Below are 22,745 nucleotides of genomic sequence, written 5' to 3'. Positions count from 1 at the left end.
AAGCTGTGGAGAAATAGGAATGCTTTTACACTGTTGGTGGGAGTGTAAATTAGTTCAACCCCATTGTGGAAGACAGTGTGCCAATTCCCCAAGGATCTAGAACCAGAAATACCATTTGACCCAGCAATCTCATTACCTGGTATATACCCAAAGGAATATAAATCATTCTACTATAAAGACACATGGACATGTATTTTTATTGCAGCACTATTTACAATAGCAAAGACCTGGAACAAACCCAAACGCCCATCAATGACAAATTGGATAATGAAAATGTGGCACATGCACACCATGGAATACTATGCAGCCATAAAAAAGAATGAGTTCATGTCCTTTGCAGGGACATGGATGAAGCTGGAAGCCATCATTCTCAGTAAACTAACACAGAAACAGGAAACCAAACACCGCATGTTCTCACTCAGAAGTGGGAGTTGAACGAGAGCGTGTGAACACAGGGAGGGGAACATCACACACTGGGGCCTGTCAGGGGGTTGGGGGAAAGGGGAGGGAGAGCATTAGAACAAATACCTAATGCATGCGTGGCTTAAAACCTAGATAATGGGTTGATAGGTGCAGCAAACCACCATGGCACATATATGCCTATGGAACAAACCTACACATTCTGCACATGTATCCCAGAACTTAAAGTAAAATTTTTTTAAAAAAGCAATTCTGAAGACATGCTTTTTTAAAAATAAGAAATATGGTGTTTATTATTGTGATCTCATTTGTATTTTCTTTTTCTCTGTGAGTATGTTCTACACTGAAGTGAAACTGCATTGGTTATATGTGGATAAGTTTCCAAGAAAGCCGTATTGACACTGAGGAATTATCTCTGCTCTAGTGTGTTGGTCAGATTTTAATTTCAAGCAAAGGCTTTTCAAAAAACTTGTGAAACAAGTATCTAAGGTAAGAAAGGAGCTATTATATACCTAATGGGGATATAATTTGATGGGCTATCGTTTAGAAATCTTAGGTAGGGTGTTAAAGATGAAACTGATTTGGTGGTTTTTTAAAAGAAAACTATGATAGCATCATACATCTTCTGCCTAGTTATTGAAGGTATTGCAGATGCCATTTATATGAGACCATTTATTTGACTCGAATTTGTTTTGTTATTGTCTTTTTTTCCCATTATACTATTAAATTGGAAATTAAATAGTTCCTTGGATATTCACTTAAGTAGACTGAAGAGTTTGTACCAATATGGAAATACAGGCAAGTTTCTACTATGGGGATTAAAATAATTGCTCAAATCCAATAATGTATGTGACAGAATGAGCAACCTGTCTTTTCTCCTTGCTTTCCCAAATACCTCCTGAAGAGGGTCATTCAAGGGTGATTAGAAGGCTGTAAATTTGTGATGAGATGAGCTTCCAGAGAATGTGTGTGTGTGTGTGTGTGTGTGTGTGTGTTGTGGGAGGGGGGTGTGTGTGTGTGAAAGAGAAAGAGAGCTTGCCACCTAGTGTTGGTGAATACCTTTGAGGTGTGAAAGGTTACACCAATTCCTTACCCCTCTCCACCACCACTATTGTATTCCTATAGTCAATCAAGCCCAGGAAAAGGTGAATGATCAGACACTTTGTGTTTGAGAATCTAAAAAATGTCACTGGCCTGCAAAGGGGAAGGCACTGCTTCTACAAGGAGTGGATGCTAAGGAATTGGAGGCCACGTTGAGTCTGAGAGACTGCTGTGTCTGTGAGTGGAAGCAGGGAGAAACCTTGTCTAAATGGGCATCTGGTCAGTATGGGGCAGTAGCAGAATACAGGGCCTCCCCTGCTGCAGCAGATCAGCCACCATCTTGCCTCTGCGTGCACTTTTTCTACAATAGTAAAAGTTGTCCTGTTATTTAGGGACTACTGTATTGTAGACTGAGAAACCTCAGAATAACATGTGTTGGGGTCACAGGGAATGTTATGAGTCATTCTACAATGATCCCAGTGTCTGAGGGGGTTGAAGAACGGGGTAGCAGGATATCACAGCAGCTCTTAGATCAAGGACAATCATCATCAATCAAAATACACACCTAAGATTTGGGATAGGGAAAGGAACCATACAGACATACAATGCAGGTAAGTCTTTATCACAGAACCTTGCCTTACTGATGGATACAGAAGTGAGGATATGTTATGTGTAATTAATGAAGAAAACAAATAAATACAGCAGTGTTTGTATATTAGTTTTCAATTGCTACATAACAAATCAACACCAGTTTAGCAGTTTCCAAAATACATATTTATTATCTCACAGTTTTTGTCAGTTAGGCATCCACGTGTACCCTCTGCTTAGGATCTCACGAGGCTGAAATTGAGGTGTTGGCTGAGGTCCTGGTTTCATCTGAGACTTGGGGTCCTCTTCCAGGCTCATAGGTTGTTGGCAGTATAGTGACCAAGGATAATGTTCCCCTTGGCCCCTTGAAGATTTGTTGAAAACTCATAAAAGCCTATTTACAGAAGAGAAGGCATACAAATTTATTTAACATGTAAGTAAACACGGGAACCTTCAGAATTGGGGGCAATTTTCCATTTTTATGCCTAGGTTCAGCAAATTATGGACAGCTGTGTCGAAATAGGGTTGGTCAAAAAGGGTACAATCAAATGCTGATAAACAGTGGGAAACTCAGCAAGGCCTGTCTTTCTAGATTCTTCTTGGCTTCTCTGTGCAGTATTTCTTCCTTCTGGGTATGGGACAGAACCCTCTCTAGAATGGAGGTCTTATCATCCACAGTCAAACAAGGTAAGTCAGATAATTTCTTTATGGCCAGTTTTTACATAGACAGGACAGAGGCAAAGTTAGAGGAACATTTTTGGGTTTTATGGCTGCCTTTGGGGAAAAGGAGTTCTGGTTTCTATGGATAGCCTCAGGGGAGAATGGGACTGAGAGACAGGAGGGCAGGAGGTCAGAGAAGAACTTTTTCTTTCCAGGCTACATTTCAGATTTCGTTCTGGGGTATTGTTTTCTGAGCCCCAACAGCAGAATTCAGTTCTTTTAGCTGGAGGACTACAGCCCTAAGTGGCCCTTTCCACAGCATAGCATTATGTTTCTACAGATCCAACAGGAGAGCATCTGTGCTGCTTTGAATCTCTCAGGGAAGGCCAGCGCCCTCTTATCAAGAGCTCACCTGATTAGATCAGGCCCGATCCAGACAATCTCCCTTTTGATTAACTCAGAGCCAAGTGACTGGGGACCTTCATTACATCTGTGTAATCCCTTCCCCTTTGTTATTCAATGTAACCTAATTACAGGAAAAAAATTTCATTATATTTATAAATTCCTTACCTGTGAAAAGAGAGGAAATTGTACAGATGATTCCAGGGGTCTGCCATCTTGGGGACCATCTCAGGAGGATGCCTAACACAGTTAGAGATGAAAGCAGCTAAAGAATAATGAGTTCTTCTTGGATTCCACGAGGCTTCATTCTAATCCAATTTCCTCAACTAGAAACAACTACAAACTCTACCTGGAGGAGAGTATTGAATGAATTAGTTTGAAAAATAAAGAAAAACAACTTCTCAAAAATGTATGTATAGAGAGCAATCAGGGAAAGGAAAAATAAAAACAGGATAGCACATGGAAGACAACAGAAAAGTTACGCTGCTGAGTCAGGCACAGTTACAAAAGTGGCCTCATTTTTTGCTCTAAGGTTTCTAGCAGCTAAAGAAGGAAACAAGATCACATTCATCCCCTGTATACAAGATACCAGGTGCTTAGTAGAAACCATGTTTTAAAACTCAGGTGGATGTGCAGAACGGTGAAGCCCTCACACTGATGCCCTGTAAGGAACATGATTCTAAAGGCCAAACTATTACATTTAGTACACAATCCTCTCTCCTTGTTTGATTTTATATAGGAAAAACTTCTAGAAGTAAAACGGGTGGCTTCATACTCTCCTGACTTTTTTTTTTTTTGGTGAATATTTCTTAATTTTTACAAAAAGTGAGCAGTAGGGAATTTGAGATCATGTTCTTTAGAAAGATTCTTCCATTTCATTATTCCATTCATTTTCTCCCGATTTGTCAGACCTGTCTTGACTTTTCTTTTCCCCCTTTCTAACCTGGATTCTGTGATCCGGCCACGTGCCAGTATCCTCCAGGATCTTGCTTTCCCTTGCTCTTCACTGCAGATTCATGGCCTCTGAAGTTGGCTAAACCTTCATCTTCTCACATGTTCCTAGTCAGTTCTCACTTACAATTTCCACAAGAAAAAGGAAAAATCACAAATCCTTCCACTCAACAATATTTTGCACTGGAAGTTTTGTGCATATCCTTGCTTATTTATTACGCAAACATAGAGGCGCAAATCTATACATAATCTACATTTAGATTTGAATTCTGATATTTAGATTTATATTAATCAATTAGATTTAAATTAATCTATATTTAGATTTAAATTCTGATATTTGTCAGAATGGAATCATACTACATAAACTCTTTTGCTACCTGGAACTTTCATTTAACACTGGAGAGTTTCCATATCAACAAATGTGGAAAATCATTAGTAATGACTATATGGTATTCTATTATTTTAATGAGGTATAATATATTTAACCAAAGTTTTGCTTTGGGCTAGGTACAGTGGCTCACACTTGTAATCCCAGCACTTTGGGAGGCCAAGGTAGGCAGATTACTTGAGTCCAGGAGTTCGAGACCAGCCTAGGTAACACAGTGAGACCCGTCTCTACAAAAAATTAAAAAATTAGCTGGACATGATGGTGCTCACCTGCAGTTTCAGCTACTCGGGAGGCTGAGGCAAGGAGAATTGCTTGAACTCAGGAGGTCAAAGCTGCAGCGAGCCATGATCATGTAACTGCACTCCAGCATGGGTGACAGAGCAAGACCTTAGCTCAAAAAATTTATTTTTCTTTTTTTTAGAACACTTCCAAGTTTTTTCTATTAAAACAATGCTGCACACAAGTCCTATTCTTTGTGCAGTTGTTTTCCTGATAGAATAAATTCCATGAAGTTGAATAAACGGATCGAAGATATGCACCTTATAAGGATGTTGATACATATTGTCAAATTTTCCTCCAGAAAATTTATACCAATTTACTTCCACGACAAGCTGAATAATAAACCCCCTTCTCCAAAGATGTCCACATCCAAATCCCCAGAACCTGTGAATATGTCACTTTACATTATAAAAGGAACTTCGAAGATATGATTATGTTACGGATTTTGAGATGGGGAGATGATCCCATACTATCTGGGTGGGCCCAGTGTAGTCACAAGGGTTCTTATAAAAGGGAGGCAGGAGGGTCAGAGTCAGAGGGAAACAGGTTGGAGTGATAAAGAGGGGTCGGGAGCCAAGAATCAGGGCAGACTCTAAATGCCGGAAAAGGTGAGGAAATGGGTTCCCCTCTGGAGCCTCCAGAAGAAACACAGCCTGAGCCATCCATTTTAGACTTCTGACTTTGGAACTGTAAGAGAATACATTTGTGTTGCTTTAAGTCATAAAGTTGTTGGTAAATTGTCACAGTGGCAACAGGAAACTAATATAGTCCCCAAAAAAGTATATGACAGTTGTTACTTTTCCACATCCACACCATCACCCTATTGTCATTCCTTTTCATCTGTTGTTTATTCTGAGTAAAAAGTGGCAGCTCATAGTTTCAACTTGTATTTATAGAATATTATTCAGTTTGAAAAATTCTCAATGTTTATTTGCCATTTTAATTCCTTCTTTGGTCAGTTGCCCAGTCATATCCTTTATCTGTGTTTCTATTTGAATGTGTATTTTCTTCTGCATTAATTTGTAATGGTTTATTATGTACAGAGAATGTCAACTGTTTTGCCATATATGTTGCAATTTTTTTCTGATATTTTATTTATCTCTTGTTTAAAGTGTTTCCTCATATTTAAAAGCATTCCATTTTAATTGTCGTGTTTGCAATGTTCTTCCCTAAATTTATCAAAGTATTTATTTGTATTTTTTTAGTACTTTCATGTTTTTATTTTAAAGATAGCCCAATGCAAGGATGCAGATAAAAGGGAACATTTATACACTGTTGATGAAATGTAAGTTAGTACAACTTCAATGGAAAATGGTATGAAGATTTCTCAAGGAACTAAAAATAGAACAACCATACTATCCAGCAATACTACCACTGGGTACCTACCTATAGGAAAAAAAATCGTATATTAAAAAGGCACCTGCACTTGTATATTTATTGTGGTAATATTCACAATAGCAAAGATATAGAATCAACTTAAGTGTCCACCAATAGACTATTGGATAAAGAAAATGTGGTATATAAACACAATCATATGCTATGCAGCCATAAAAAGAATGAAATCATGTCTTTCGCAGCAATGTGGATGGAACCAGAGGCCATTTACTTAAGTGAAGCAACTAAGACACCGAAAGACAAGTACCACATATTCTGACTTACAAGATAAATAATGTGTACACTTGGAAGTAGAGAGTGGAATGTCAGACAGTGGAGGGTCTGAAGGGTGAAGGGCGTGCGAGGGAGGTGGATGATGAGAAATTACTTAATGGGTACCATGTACATTACTTCAGTGATGGGTACACTAGATGCCTTGACTTCATCACTATGCAATATATAACAAAATTATACTTGTACCCATAATTGTATACAAATTTTAAAAAGTATCCATAAGAGTACACAAATTTTAGAAACTAAAGATAACCAACGCATTTTAAAGTGTGTAAAATATTCATTCGTATGGCTTCATATCCCACATTAGAACTAATCTTTAAGAAAGTCACTTAAATTTTGTTGTAGTGTCAAAGAAGGATACTCAACAGTTATCCAAAGATTATTAAAATACTCCTTCTTCACTACATAGCTGTGTGATTGTGGCTTATTTTTATATTTAAATCTCATAGCTGTTTTCCTCTTCATCCAAATTTGTGGGGCCCCAGTTACTTGTTCTTACTTTTTTTTTTCTTTAGAGGCAGTATTTCACTCCAGGCTGGAGTGGATTAATGCCTAGCTGACTTTTTAAGTTATTTTGGAGAGTGGACAGGGAGAGGAAGTCTTGCTCTGTTGCTCAAGGTGGTCTTGAACTTCTGGCCTCAAGAGACCAGCCTCCTGAGTAGCTGGGATTATAGGCACGAGCCACTACTCCTGGCTTGTGAAATTCAAGTTCAATTTTTTGCAAGGCTACTTCTGAGGTGGGATCGTGAACATTCAACAGGAGGTATGTATTATCTGTTTGCCTCTAGGCACCCTAGAGTCTATCACAGTTTTATTATATTTAATTGCAGTTTTATATGTAGTTGCCTCTCTCCCTCTCAAGGATATAAAGTCTTTGAAGACGGTGCCAGTGTCCTCAGCATCTAGTTAATGTCTGTCACAGTGACCAAATAAATCAAGGATGCTCCTATGAGATTTATCATGTCATATCACATGATTTTTACCAACCCCTCCAGGAAAGTTAGTTGCAAAATATTTTCTTTAATAATTAAGGGAGATAAGCTGTTGTATTATACCTGTTGGAAAAGCAATTAAAGTTTGGACCACTTCTCTTCCAAAAATGAAAATGAGGGCTTAAAGCAGCTGCTCATGTTCCATTTATTATTAGCCTGATAGCAAAAATATCTCTCTTAAAACTGCTGCTGGTTTGGGGCAATCTATCTGTTCATATAGCCAAGGACCATTTCGACATATGAGGAAACTGAGTTTCAGAGAGGTTTGATCACTTACCTTAAGGCACACAGCTAATACTTGGTAGAGCTTAGGGCTTAGATCCAGGTCTTCAGACTCTAATTACAAGGCTTTTTTTCCAGGATATTGAGTGGCTACTGATTGGCTCCCATATTAGGTGGGCTTTAACAAATGATAAGGCACAAATACTAGTCTCCTTTCAACCCTGGAGTAAAGATCATCAAATCCACCTGCAGGGCTAGATAATTCTGAGCAAAGAGAAGCCCCAAAATAAAAATAATAATCAGGCAACAGGTGTTTCTCAAGGCTGTGGCAATGAGCAAAAAGCCCCTCAACTTGATTCTTTGTTTTAAGAGACAAAAAAAGAAGTGATTCAAAAATCTGTCATTGTAAAAAGCCTCAAAATTTTAACCTGCTGGCTGTCCTTGGCTGTGGGGGCAGCCTGGGCTGCATAGCAGTGGAATCCCTCCCTCAGTAGCTGGGCTTCATGCCTGAGCACCTGCCAGCACTCACTTCACACATAAACTGACTGCATTGCCACATTGGATACCTGAACGGGGTCTTGTGTCCTTACTTGAGGTAGAAACTACTAAATCAGGATCCTCCCTCTGGCTGCACTAGTGGGAGCTCTGCGAAAATCATCTCAATGGATCCTGAAGCATTCCAGATTTGGCTGCCAAAGCTTATCCTGAATAGTTTCGTTAGCTTGCAATCATGAGAAGCCAAACCACTCCAAGCGTAAAGGCCAACAAAGACAGCTCTCTGACTTATTCTCCAGAGGCTCCTAGTAATGCTTCAGTCATTTAAAAAAAACAGTGGCACCCTCACATTTGGACCAGGCCATATCATGATCTGAGTACATGATACTTGAGGGAGAATACAGCGAATGCTCAAAGAACAAACCAAAACTGAAAAACAAACTCAGTCTGGAGGTTTTCAAGAGGGTTCAGTGTGACATTAAACCAGAATCACAACGAGTGCCATGAGGAAGTACACTCCACGTAACTTTCCTCTATACTCTTCAGCTATTAGCTTTTATAGAACCCAAACTTTAAAAGCCTTCCGTTTTTTTATGCACAGGTTGGGTATCTGAGTTGTTTGAGAATGGGTAACACAAGACAATAATGTATGTTAAACAGCTTTGTCTCCACTAAGGAACGCCTCTGAACTCCTGGAGTCGGGCACTTCCTTCATTGTGGCCTCATTATCATCTGGTTTGTATAATGTTGTGCTATCATCCATACTGCACAGAGGTTACACAGGTATAGCTAGTGGTTATGTCACCCTCAGAAAAAGCAGGACTCATGTGTTATTCTTCTCTGTTGACCTGCAGCTAGAACAATGCCTGGCGCTTAAGAAGTATGTGTTGAATGAATGCTGTTACCTCTACTGAACTACTTTATACACGTGATTTCTTCTTCTATCACTTCTGCTTCCATGAATCTGATTAGTTTTAGAGAACAGGAAACTTCCTAAAGTAATTTTCACTGAATTAATGAAGAATAGTACTCATCACAAAGTTATCTTTTCCACTAAAACAAAAATTACAGACTTATAATATTATAGAACAGTCTAAAATGTGACAGGGAAATCTGAATAGAGGTAAGGTTGGCATTTTTCTTTTCTGGAAATAAATCCAGGTTCATGATTAATACAAACTAGGATAGGGACCAGGACAGTCATCATTGCTTGTCCTGACATTTCCTGAAGGCTGGTTAGTTTCTGAACCACTTCAAGGCTTAGTTTGCTCTCCAGGGCAAGCCAGGGGTCAGCTGAGGAATCCCGCCCTAAAAACAACTTTCTTCGGATAATTCTTCTGGGGCAGCTCTGAACCAGAGCTCCCTAATCAGGGCAAAGAAGTTTCATGTCACATCCTAATGCCAAGAGAATTCCTGGAATGTTGGACTGAGAAAGTGTGGTCGCTGGGCTTGGTGGTAACTTCATGATAGATAAATAGCAGCCACCGTGGATTCAAGTGGGGAAGTGGTGGCACAGCGCTAGATGTCACCATCCTTGACTCCATTGCTTCACATTGTGGAAAAAGTTTGTTACATATGGATCTTAATCATTTCAATCTTGAGGAGTGCAGATATGAAATTTCCCACAGAATACCTCAAATTCACATTCCCTTGTCAAAAATAATCCATGTAATTTTCACAAAGAAATGACTGGGAGCTGAGAACAATAATGTATCCTAGTACAAATCCTTCTCAATGTGCCCTTGGGAGGTCTGGCTGAATGCAATCCCCAGAGAAGCCTACACTATGGAGCCAGTTCTTAAAGTCAATTGTTGCCTATTTGATTAATTCGTTGATTGCACCAGCCACGGACCTGTGCATGGCAATGGGGGAGTTGCTCTTTGGCAGTCAAGGGGAATAATAAGAGGAAAGCTGCCAGGATAAGGCATCTGGCAGAACTTGTTGAAACTCTATTTCTAGAACTTGGAATGCACGTTGACCTCAAAGGCACCAATTCCTCTTAGTGCCCTTAAGAGGAATTGTTTGTAATCTTTGACCCGGTATGACCTATGCAGGTACTACACTCCAGCATATTTCAGATATTTCCTTTCCACATGCTGAGGTGGGAGGATCGCTTGAAGCAAGAAGCTTGAGACCAGCCTGGGCAACCAAGTGAGACCCCCGTCTCTACAAACAAACAAAAAAAATTAGCCAGGGATGGTGGTGTGCACCTCTAATCCTACCTACTCGAGAGGCTCAGGTAGGAGGATCGCTTGAGCCCAGGAGTTCAAGGCCACAGTGAGCTATGATCATGCCACTGCACTTCAGCATGGGTGACAGAGTGAGAGCCTTCAAAAAAAAAAAAAAAAAAAGCAGAGTATTGACAATGTCAGTTTTGACTTTGAAATGAGTCACATAAGTATCACATCACATGAGTGCAAGGAACACGGACATGCTTCTTCAGCTGCTGCACACGAGCCTTACTTTAAAAACATTCATGTGTAGCCTTGACTGTCTTTCGCTTTCTTCACACTTCAATACTTGACTCCAAACATGTGATTAGTTCTCTGGCAGATACTTCTGCTTGATTCCAAATTATATCTCTAGAATGGCATTTTTTTTCTTAGCAGCTCTTACCAGCTGCTAGTAAGCATGCATAAGAGATAACAGGGAACAAGGATGAGAGTTATTTGTGCTAATTCTCATGAGAATGGAAGAAAGCCACCTTACCGCTTAGGACTGCATGAAAAGAAGAAATGCTGAATAAAACAAGTCAAATGCACAGAGCAGAAGTTTCATAAATTTTATGACAACAATTTAATGTAAGAATTATTGTAAGACTCATCAATAAACAATCAGGCTGAATTGAATTGAATTGAGTTGAATTGAATTGAATTTGGTTACTGAACTGAGCTAACACTTGTTGCAATTTCTTCCACTTTCTCTGAACTCCTTAGAGTCTGCACTAAGATTGCAGGTGATCTCTTATTTTCTTTTATCCTCTACCTCCTCTACCAAAAGTTGTCCATACTATCAAGAAATGAAGCCCATGCAGTCTCTGGGGACAAATCCCAGCCGACACTCATAAATTTTGTATATGGGAGGTCTACAGAGGGAGCAAAGGGATTTTTTCACAACTTTTCCCAAGTTCACAGAGAACTGACACACTATTTTTAGGAGAACTTCATCTTTTTGAGAGATCAGATTTTTCCATCTAAGAACCAGTCTCAACAGAAAGGCTTGGACTTCTTGAGAAGTCTTCTAATGTCTCAAAGTAGCAAATGTAATGGGCAAATTCATGTACCTTCAGAATTCATGTAGGGGATAGTCTGATATTTCTTTTCTTTTTGTTTCCTGAAGACAAATGTCTTTTAAAATAGTAACTCATCTATACAAACCTGACTATATGAAAAGAATATTTAATCTGTAAAATATATTATGAAGAGTATAGCAGCTGCCTCCAATGTTATCAGAGTATAATTGATTTTAATTATTTAGATATTTCAGGTTTTACTTCCTGGATGATTAGGAGGGAACTAATGTTTGCATGGAAAATGAGTGTGGGCCCAGAAGTAGATAAAGGAAGTGAATGGAGAGCCTTCAATAGTTCTCTAGGTTGTGAGAAGCTGCTGACTATTCAATAAGGAGGTCAGTTCTACCTGTGCAGTGGTCCTGGTTCTGCCCTTTTCTTTCCACTGCCCCAAATAAGTCATCATTACCTCTTGCTGGACTGTTGTGATAGTCATCTATCTGGCCTTCCAGGATCTTTTATCTCCTGTCTTGAATCAATCCTGTATCAATCATTTATCCAAGAAATATGAAACAAACGTCTACTTTGTAGGTAGTAGGGTTTCTAAAATGCTGTCACAGGGCTCTTTAGAGGGATTTCAAACACTATCACAGAGATCTTTGGAGGGAAAAGGCTTTAAGGTACACCCATTCAATTGACTTTTTTTTTTTTGAGATGGAGTCTTGCTCTGTTGCCCAGGCTGGAGTGCAGTGGCGTAATCTTGGCTCACTGCAAGCTCTGCCTCCCGGGTTCATGCCATTCTCCTGCCTCAGCCTCCCAAGTAGCTGGGACTACAGACTCCTGCCACCACACCCAGCTAATTTTTAAAAAATTATTATTATTTTTAGTAGAGAAGGGGTTTCACTGTGTTAGCCAGGACGGTCTCGATCTCCTCACCTCGTGATCTGCTTGCCTCGGCCTCCCAAAGTGCTGGGATTACAGGCGTGAGCCACAGCGCCCGGCCCTGAATTGACTTTTAAAGACAGTTACCTAATGGGGTGCTCTGTTTCCCAAATTCTCAGTTGGATCTATGAGTAGGAGTGTGTTGTGTGTGTGCGTGTATATGTGTGTGTGTCCCCTCTAGGTAAGAACCTGATACTACTTTGCTTTCTTCTTCTTTGAAGAAAACAAAAATATTTTTAATTATTTATAAGACTACACTAGTAAAAGCCTGTGATCCATAAAGAGAAATTCGATATCATTGTGTCCTTCTGGTTCCCCATATACCTGCCATCATTTCTCCAGTTAATTTCAAAGGATCTAACGACCTTTTTCCTTACCCTTGTCTTTTCAAATTTTATTTTATTTGACATATATTTGTGTCCTTCTTTTTCAAAAACCAGCCTTGAGGATGTTTTCATATATATATATATATGAATAATTTTAAAGTTAATCTGGGATGAATTTTATTTCTCCATGTAAATTTATAAAACTGAAAGGCTTTGTTGTATGTTTGTGAATAATGACTAGCAATTTTAAGAATCTTTTTTTGATCTTAAAAGGTTTACTCAATAAGTTGCCTATAATAGATGGCTGTAAGCCTTAGGAGAAATACTTCATTTGTATTCCAAGATTGCGCATTGCCTTATTTCTGTTTGTTGAGAAATGAGAGCTATCTGCTTGGGATCAGCCAAGAGGTACAGTGGAGAGGGCTTGGGGTCTGAAGGAGACTTGGACTTAAATGCAGTGTCAACCTCTGGCTGACTCCATGATCTCCTGGGAGAGGCACTTGAGATCTGGGTGCTTTCCTTTCCTCCTCCATGAAACCTCACAGATTGCCGCTAAGGTAGATGACAACTGCGCTGTGAACCTTGAAATATTCTATGAGACATGCGCTGCTTAGGAGAAGGGGTGCCTTGAGACAGTAACGTTCTTGGTAAACTGGTTATCCATTCCTGATAGTAAAGAAATTAAGGCAAGTTCTCCGCACTCCTACTTCTTCCTGCCTAGATGAAATAAGTCTCCTTGCAGACGTACTCTACAGGTATTGACTACAAGTATTTAATGACTACAAATATTAAAAAGTGCTTTTTAAAAAGCATTAACATCACCCCTCAATCAATTAATTATTGAAGCTAATCGGTAAATCTGAAGAGCCTTTGGTATAAATAGGCAAACATATTTTGGCCACTCTTGGTAATGAATACACCACTTATACACTGGCCACTTTTTCAAGTCTTGTTTTAATTTTTGTCCTTTTGCCTCCCACACTTTTTGACAGAGATATTCACAAGGCAGCCACCAGTATGTAGGATTACTTGATCACTTACGCATACTCAAGAAAATGTGCAAAATGTGCAATAAATAAATAAATAGTATTCAACAAAATCGATCTCTTTTTATTTCTTGGAGTTACAATATTCTGGCCTTTAAACAAAATGGTTATTCAATAGATGAAGGAAAATGAACCATTATTACACAAGAATTAAAACCTGCTGGCTAGACAGAAACTCAAGAGAAAATAAAATCTTTCTTTCTAGCTTTAGAATTGAATCCATGCATTGATCCAACTACAGACTTTCCCAAAGACCTGTGAGGTTTATTAATACAAAATCAGATTCTGGGAATAGTAATTTTTTTAGGACAATGTATACTGCTCTATTGCCATGCTACTTCTCATATTTAAGAGTCATTACATTAATTGTTATTTTTATGTTTAAGCATGTACAGGTCAACATAATCTTTTCAAATGTAATGTCAGATGAAGTTGTTTTCTTTAAAAATCGACTAGCACATGTTCCCACCTACTTATTTATTTCTGTCTTCTTTCCTCAGTGTGTTGATGTGTTATCTGAGGACATTTTGGTCACCATGAATTCTTTTTCCTTTTTGTCACTCTGACTGCCTGCTTGAATTTCACAAGCTGCTGACTCAGACCACTACTCATCTTCCTTGAAATCTAGCCTTTGCCAACATGCCCAGTTTGGCTATTTTTATAAGCAATGTCAACCAGTTGTTTGAATGGATCAGCCCATTCCATCAAAGGAATTAACCCGGTGACTCCTTAGGCACAAGGAGACGAGAAGGGAGGGGGAACAGGGGAGAAAAGGAACCTAAGCTGAGCAATGCAGAAGTCATTGAATTGTGACTTCCAAGAACTTAAAAATCACTGATTAGTCAGCCACTCTTTGGAGGAAAAAAGTAAGACAAGACTTTTATCCCTGAGGACTTATTTCTAGTATTTGTTCTATAGGAAGAAGTGGAAGTGTCATAGTTTTCAGTCTCTCAGTCATCCCTTTTCTCTTTTATTCCTCTATTTATTCATGCCAATCACGGTGCTGAGAGCTAATGAAGAGTTGAGGTGGGGCAGAGGTGAAGGTGTTTAAAACATAAAAGAATATAAGTCCTGCTCTTCAGGACATTCCTCATGTGTAAAGGAATGAAACACACAGAAATATAAATTGCCATGGTGGGCAGGTTACCACTGTCTTTACTGCCAGCAGTACCCCGGCCCTGGTTGTCCTTCTGTTCCATGAGCCCTTTTTCTGTAAAATGCTTGAAGATCCCGTGTCTCCCACAGTTCTGGACACACAGGAAATGAGCAAAAGAGCTGCTTGTGTTTCATTGGTTTAGTAACAGTGCATGTCTTTTCTCTGTTTATTAAATGAGTTTGCTTATATTTAGTTGGTGTATGAGATACTAGACCTTGAAATGTTACAAAGTAATTTTATCTGAATTTAATAGATTTAATATTTTTTAAAATGTCCCCATCTACCACCCCCAAATTAATCATTTTAGTAGTCAGGGGCATCTGTTATATAACACAGTCTTCTCAGCTGCTCAAAGGTCAACAGTTAATGATTGATAGATCAGGAGCATCTCCAAATTTTGAAATCATTGAGTGTGATCCACATAGGTGCTGTGCTTCAGATGACATGCACCCCTAGGCCTCTTCATTTTAAAAATATACTTTTATGTCAAATAAGCATACTACTATTTTAAGTTATTTGTCTTACTAAGACAATATTAACATAAGTTACCAAGTGGTATGAACCTTATGTTGACTTCACATTTGAAAATTTGACATTAACTTGAGCATTTAACAATTCAAAACATTTTCTGGTCACAAGCAAAAAGTTAAATTGGGGTGACAAATTCTAATGAAATAAAGACAATTCACAAAGGTTCCCGTCACAATTCTTTCTTGAGAACAAGGGCACTGCGTAGTTGAATTTCTTGGCTCTAAAGATGAACATGGTGTGACAGCTATGGAATTGGATAAGCCAAGAAAGCCTCGGGGTTAAATAGAAAATCTTGAGGTTCATGAATTCTTTGAAATAAACCATTCTATAAAGGAACAAGGGTTTACTTATTATCCATGTGCACAAAGCTGCCAGGAAGAAGTGTTATGGTCATTTATTCCTGTAAATCCCCACAGTGACGGATTTTCCAATGGGTTGACAGATTACTTTTTCCTCTCCAATTAAGATACAAGCACATCCTGTCTTCCATTGTAGGATGGGGCCATCATCCGTCTGTGAAGCTGGGCCTCACAATGTCTTACTGGAATAGGAATAACTGCCAAATGAAGTGTTTGAAGAATTTCTTCAGAAAAAACAAATGGTAGCAATGTCATCCTCTCCTGAGGCTAGTTGAGAGGCAGTGAAGCAGGTGTGTTGTGGGGTGACAGATAGGGTAGGGCCTGTAGAGGGCTGGCTGGCCATCCAGAGAGGTCCTCACGAAGAGATGTTTTTCTCAGTGAGCCAATCCACTGCTTTCCAAGGGGATGATCTTAGCCTTGTAAGCTCTCATCTTAGTTCATTTGGGCTACTATAACAAATTATTAACCGAGTAGCTTATAAACAACATTTATTTCTCATAGTTCTGGAGGCTGGAAAGTCCAAGATCAAGGTGCCAGCAGATTCAGTGTCTGGTGAGGGCCCACTTTCTCATTCACAGATGATGCCTTCTTGCTGCATCCTCCCATGGTAGAAGGGGCTAGCTAGCTTTCTGGGGCCTCTTTTCTTAAATGCACCAATCACACACATGAGGGCTCTGTCCTCATAATCTAATAATCTCCCCAAAGCCCCATCTCTCAATACTATCCCATTGGAGGTTTGGTTCCAATATATAAATTTTGGGAGACACCAGCATGATGTGGATGATAGCAGCTCTGAAACTCTTTGTAACCCAACTTTCTTTGGACTTAGAGATGAGACCTTTATTTAACAAAACTTACCATGAGGTAGAAACACAGAATGCCAATGTATTAGATTTTAAAGGGAAATGTGACTGTCAAGGAGATCTCACATTTAGGTCAGTCTGACCAGTGCAAACTATGTGAGACATTTACTTTGGGGAACCAGGAGAGTTGGTTATGTGAAGATAACATGCAGCAAATGTCAACTCTGACAGTCTGATGTATCCATGACTATAATAGGAATATGCTGGCCAGGGAGCCTGGGTAAATCCATTTCTTGTTGCATGGCTTGGACACACACAATTCAAGTTTGCTTGCAATCTTAATGTGACTTTAAATATCTGTCTTTACTCCAAATTATGCTGGACTTATTTCTTAGCTTAATTCTCAAAGAGCAATCTCACTTTCCTTATTTCCAGGGTTTGAGGACCATCCCTGTCTCACCCCCATGGACTGCCTGCAACATGTGTGGTCAAAAAGTAGACCATTTCTGCGATAGGACAGCAGAGAAACAGCAGAGAAACGTGTCTGTGATACCCACAGTCAAGAGGCACACTTAAAATAGCATCAGATCCTAAAAAAGATAGGAAATGACGACAGACCAGTGTGCCAGACAGCACATGTATCCTGTGTCCAGGACCCATGGCCACTGTTGGTAGGCCTACCACTGAGGCAAATCCTACCAGGAAGTGGAAGTCATGAAAATAGTTTCTCCACATTCTTTTCTGTGATCTACAGTAAAAACCTCAGGGAGATATTTAGTCATCTGCTGGTTTTTACAATCCCAATTAAACAAAATTTTCTGCACCTCCCTCTCCTTCCACATTCTTCCCCCTACCCCGTTTCCCTCTTCCCTCTTTTTGTCAATGGAGTGGGGTGGAGGAGGGTAACTGAAGCTAGGTTGGGGATTTGTTCCCAGACCACAGGAATTAGAAACAATTTAACCAAATGTTTAAATTATCAGGATCCTCTTTGTTTGTGGCCTAAGTAAGGATTGCAAAGGGTACCTGTGAAATTTCTCTTTTTCACTTCCCATGTGTTGTTTCCAAAGAAGTTTCATGAAGATACACACAAAAAAATCTTCTAAAATGCTTGTCTTTTCATGTCACACCAAACAGGAATACTGTTGAATACACAGGTAAAACTTGCCTCAAAACATATTTTATAGTCAATATACATTAAATCAAAGCAGAGTATTTTTGGGATCCTTAACACCTAATTATCTTTTTTTTTTGTTAATCAATGCTTTCATGTTTTCTTGAAGCTATTATCAGTTTAGGTGCTTATCACTGTGCAAGGCAATATGATTCTAATCAAGCCAGTAAACATAACTAAGAAGTCCTGTTGCCTGTTGCCAGAGGGCTCAGAGGGTCTTCGCATGCCATTAAGACCCCAGCCTCAACCACCGTCCTGGTTCAAAAGAATTTGGGAATGAGTCAGAATGATGTGAAAGGCAAAAAGCTTTGATTTTAAAAATGAAAGTACACAGTTGAAAGAAAAGTGTAGGCCTGTTGGTGAGAATAAATCACACACAATTAGGTTCGAGTTTTTAATTTTATGGGTGTTTCTTTAATTAGGGGGTGGAATAATCATTCTGGAAAAGGAGAAGATTTCGGGGACTCTCATTACCACACCCTTTCTCCCTTTTTCAGGTTTGCCAGGAAGAGTTATAGATATGTCAACCAGACCAGGATTTTGGCCATTTGTTGTCCCTTCTTTTGAGTTTTCCATTAGCCCGTGGTTTCTTTGCCTAGTTCTTGTTTTAGTTGCTGTGTGGGGTTTTCCATCCTCCTGTGACTGCTCAGTGCTATTCCTATTTCAGACCCATCCAGTGCATTATGAAAGCAATATTTGCATACATTTGGAAATACTAAGGTCTCATCTCCAAATTATTGAAATCCATAATTTCAGATCAAACAAACTAAGCAGTCATACCCTAGGAAGTTCTGTCTTGTAAGAATAAAGCAGAAGATGCCCGAATAGGAACAGCTCCAGCCTCCAGCTCCCAGCATGAGTGACGCAGATGGGTGATTTTTGCATTTTCAACTGAGGTACCAGGTTCATCTCACTGGGGCATGTCAGACAGTTGGTGCTGGTCCATGGGTGCAGTCCAACCAGCGAGACCTGAAGCAGGGTGAGGCATCGCCTCACCTGGGAAGCACAAGGGGGAAGGGAATTCCTTTTCCTAGCCAAAGGAAATTGAGACACACAACACCTGGAAAATCGGGTAACTCCCACCCTAATACTGCGCTTTACCAAGGGTCTTAGCAAATGGCACAACAGGAGATTATATCCCACACCTGGCCCGGAGGGTCCCACACCCATGGAGCCTCCTTCATTGCTAGCACAGCAGTCTGAGATCTAACTGCAAGGCGGCAGCGAGGCTGGGGGAGGGGTGCCCCCATTGCTGAGGTTTAAGTAGGTAAACAAAGCTGCTGGGAAGCTCGAATTGGGCGGAACCCACCACAGCTCAAGGAGACCTACTTGCCTCTGTAGACTCCACCTCTGGGGACATGGCATAGCTAAATAAAAAGCAGCAGAAACCTCGGCAGAGGTAAATGTCCCTGTTTGACAGCTTTGAAGAGAGCAGTGGATCTCCCAGCACAGAGTTTGAGATCTGAGAATGGACAGACTGCCTGCTCAAGTAGCCTAATTGGGAGTCACCCCCGACTAGGTGCAGACCGACACCTCACACCTCACATGGCAGGAAACACCCCTGAGACGAAGCTTCCAGAGCAAGAATCAGATAGCAACACTCGCTGTTCAGCATATTCTATCTTCTGCAGCCTCCGCTGCTGATACCCAGGCAAACAGGGTCTGGAGTGGACCTCAAGCAAACTCCAACAGACCTGCAGCTGAGGGTCCTGACTGTTAGAAGGAAAACTAACAAACACAAAGGATACCCACACCAAAACCCCATCAGTATGTCACCATCATCAAAGACCAAAGGTAGATAAAACCACAAAGATGGGGAAAAAGCAGTGCAGAAAAGCTGGAAATTCAAAAAATCAGAGTGCATCTCCCCCTCCAAAGGAACACAGCTCATTGCCAGCGATGGAACAAAGCTGGACAAAGAATGACTTTGATGAGCTGAGAGAAGAAGGCTTCAGTTGATCAAACTTCTCAGAGCTAAAGGAGGAACTTTGCAACCAGCACAAAGAAACTAAAAATCTTGAAAAAGATTTGACGAATGGCTAACTAGAATAACCTATGTAGAGAAGTCCTTAAAAGAACTGATAGAGATGAAAACCATAACACAAGAACTACGTGACAAATGCACAAGCTTCAGTAACTGACTCGATCAACTGGAAGAAAGAGTATCAGAGATGGAAGATCAAATGAATGAAATGAAGCAAGAAGAGAAGTGTAGAGAAAAAGAATACAAACAAATGAACAAAGCCTCCAAGAAATATGGGACTATGTGAAAAGACCAAATCTACGTCTGATTGGTGTGCCTGAAAGTGACGGGGAAAATGAAACCAAGTTGGAAAACACTCTGCGGGATATCATCCAGGAGAACATCCCCAACCTAGTAAGGCAGGCCAACATTCAAATTCAGGAAATACAGAGAACACCACAAAGATACTCCTCGAGAAGAGCAACTCCAAGACACATAATTGTCAGATTCACCAAAGTTGAAATGAAGGAAAAAATGTTAAGGGCAGCCAGAGAGAAAGGTCAGGTTACCCACAAAAGGAAGCCCATCAGACTAACAGCAGATCTCGCAGCAGAAACTCTCCAAGCCAGAAGAGAGTGGGGGCCAATATTCAACATTCTTAAAGAAAAGAATTTTCAACCCAGAATTTCATATCCAGCCAAACTAAGTTCCATAAGTGAAGGAGAAATAAAATCCTTTACAGACAAGCAAATGCTGAGAGATTTTGTCACCACCAGGCCTGCCCTACAAGAGATCCTGAAGGAAGCACTAAACATGGAAAGGAACAACAGGTACCAGCCATTGTAAAAACATGCCAAAATGTAAAGTCCGTCGATACTAGAAAGAAACTGCATCAATTAACAAGCAAAATAACCAGCTAATATCATGATGACAGGATCAAGTTCACACATAACAATATTAACCTTAAATGTAAATGGACTAAATGGTCCAATTAAAAGACACAGACTGGCAAATTGGATAGAGTCAAGACTCACCAGTTTGCTGTATTCAGGAGACCCATCTCACATGCGGAGACACACATAGGCTCAAAATAAAGGGATGGAGGAAGATCTACCAAGCAAATGGAAAACAAAAAGAAGCAGAGGTAGCAATCCTAGTCTCTGATAAAACAAACTATAAACCATCAAAGATCAAAAGAGACAAAGAAGTCCATTACATAATGGTAAAGGGATCAATTCATCAGGAAGAGCTAACTATCCTAAATATATATGCAACCAATACAGGAGCACCCGGATTCACAAAGCATGTCCTTAGAGACTTACAAAGAGTCTTAGACTCCCATATAATAATAATGGGAGACTTCAACACCCCACTGTCAACATTAGACAGATCAACGAGACAGAAAGTTAACAAGGATATCCAGGAATTGAACTCAACTCTGCACCAAGCGGACCTAATAGACATTTACAGAACTCTCCACCCCAAATCAAGAGAACATACATTCTTCTCAGCACCACATCGCACTTATTCCAAAATTGACCACATAGTTGGAAGTAAAGCACTCCTCAGCAAATGCAAAAGAACAGAAATTATAACAAACTGTCTCTCAGACCACAGTGCAATCAAACTAGAACTCGGGACTAAGAAACTCAATCAAAACTGCTCAACTACATGGAAACTGAACAACCTGCTCCTGAATGACTACTGGGTACATACGAAATGAAGGCAGAAATAAAGATGTTCTTTGAAACCAATGAGAACAAAGATACAACATACCAGAATCTCTGGGACACATTTAAAGCAGTGTGTAGAGGGAAATTTATAGCAGTAAATGCCCACAAGAGAAAGCTGGAAAGATCTAAAATTGACACTCTAACATCACAATTAAAGGAACTAGAGAAGCAAGAGCAAACACATTCAAAAGCGATCAGAAGGCAAGAAATAACTAAGATCAGAGCAGAACTGAAGGAGAGACACAAAAAACCCTCCAAAAAAATCAATGAATCCAGGCACTCGTTTTTTGAAAAGATCAACAAAATTGATAGACCACTAGCAAGACTAATATAGAAGAAAAGAGAGAAGAATGAAATAAATACAATAAAACATGATAAAGGGAATATCACCACCGACCCCACAGAAATACAAACTACCATCAGAGAATACTATAAACACCTCTATGCAAATAAACTAGAAAACCTAGAATAAATGGATAATTTCCTGGATACTTACACTCTCCCAAGATTAAACCAGGAAGAAGTTGAATCCCTGAATAGACCAATAGCAGGCTCTGAAATTGAGGCAATAATTAATGGCCTACCAAACAAAAACGTCCAGGACCAGACGAATTCACAGCCGAATTCTACCAGAGGTACAAGGAGGAGTTGGTGTCATTCCTTCTGAAACTATTCCAATCAATAGAAAAAGAGGGAATCCTCCCTAACTCATTTTACGAGGCCAATATCATCCTGATACCAAAGCCTGGCAGAGATACAACAAAAAAAGAGAATTTAGGCCAATATCCCTGATGAACATGGATGCAAAAATCCTCAATAAAATACTGGCAAACCAAATCCAGCAGTACATCAAAAAGCTTATCCACCATGATCAAGTGGGCTTCATCCCTGGGATGCAAGGCTGGTTCAACATACACAAATCAATAAATGTAATCCAGCATGTAAACAGAACCAAAGACAAAAACCACATGATTATCTCAACAGATGCAGAAAAGGCCTTTGACAAAATTCAACAGCCCTTCATGCTAAAAATTCTCAATAAATTCGGTATTGATGGAACATATCTCAAAATAATTAGAGCTATTTATGACAAACCCACAGCCAATATCATACTGAATGGGCAAAAACTGGAAGCATTCCCTTTGAAAACTGGCACAAGACAGGGATGCCCTCTCTCACCACTCCTATTCAACATAGTGTTGGAAGTTCTGGCTAGGGCAATCAGGCAAGAGAAAGAAATCAAGGGTATTCAGTTAGGAAAAGAAGAAGTCAAATTGTCTCTGTTTGCAGATGACATGATTGTATATTTAGAAAACCCCATTGTCTCAGCCCAAAATCTCCTTAAGCTGACAAACAACTTCAGCAAAGTCTCAGGAT

At 39.8% G+C, this 22,745-nt stretch overlaps 2 long non-coding RNA genes across 3 annotated transcripts; one reads left to right on the top strand and one right to left on the bottom strand.

Annotated features, from left to right (window-relative positions):
- The first annotated feature begins 1,705 nt into the window (after positions 1-1,705).
- Positions 1,706-18,731, top strand: LOC108580962. Of its 2 annotated transcripts, none has more exons than XR_001892659.3 (3): positions 1,706-2,072; positions 2,642-2,736; positions 16,937-18,731. It is a non-coding gene; the product is annotated as an uncharacterized LOC108580962 (long non-coding RNA). The 2 variants fall into 2 exon arrangements; XR_001892658.3 differs by lacking the exon at positions 1,706-2,072 and adding an exon at positions 2,393-2,482.
- Positions 2,213-3,931, bottom strand: LOC108580961. Its single transcript, XR_001892657.2, has 2 exons — positions 3,280-3,931; positions 2,213-2,443 (listed from the first exon to the last, which is right to left on the bottom strand). It is a non-coding gene; the product is annotated as an uncharacterized LOC108580961 (long non-coding RNA).
- Positions 18,732-22,745: the final 4,014 nt, after the last annotated feature.

This window comes from Papio anubis, chromosome 9 (genome assembly GCF_008728515.1).
Source record: "Papio anubis isolate 15944 chromosome 9, Panubis1.0, whole genome shotgun sequence".
Lineage (NCBI taxonomy): Eukaryota > Metazoa > Chordata > Mammalia > Primates > Cercopithecidae > Papio > Papio anubis.
This window is presented reverse-complemented; position numbering and strand designations above follow the sequence as displayed.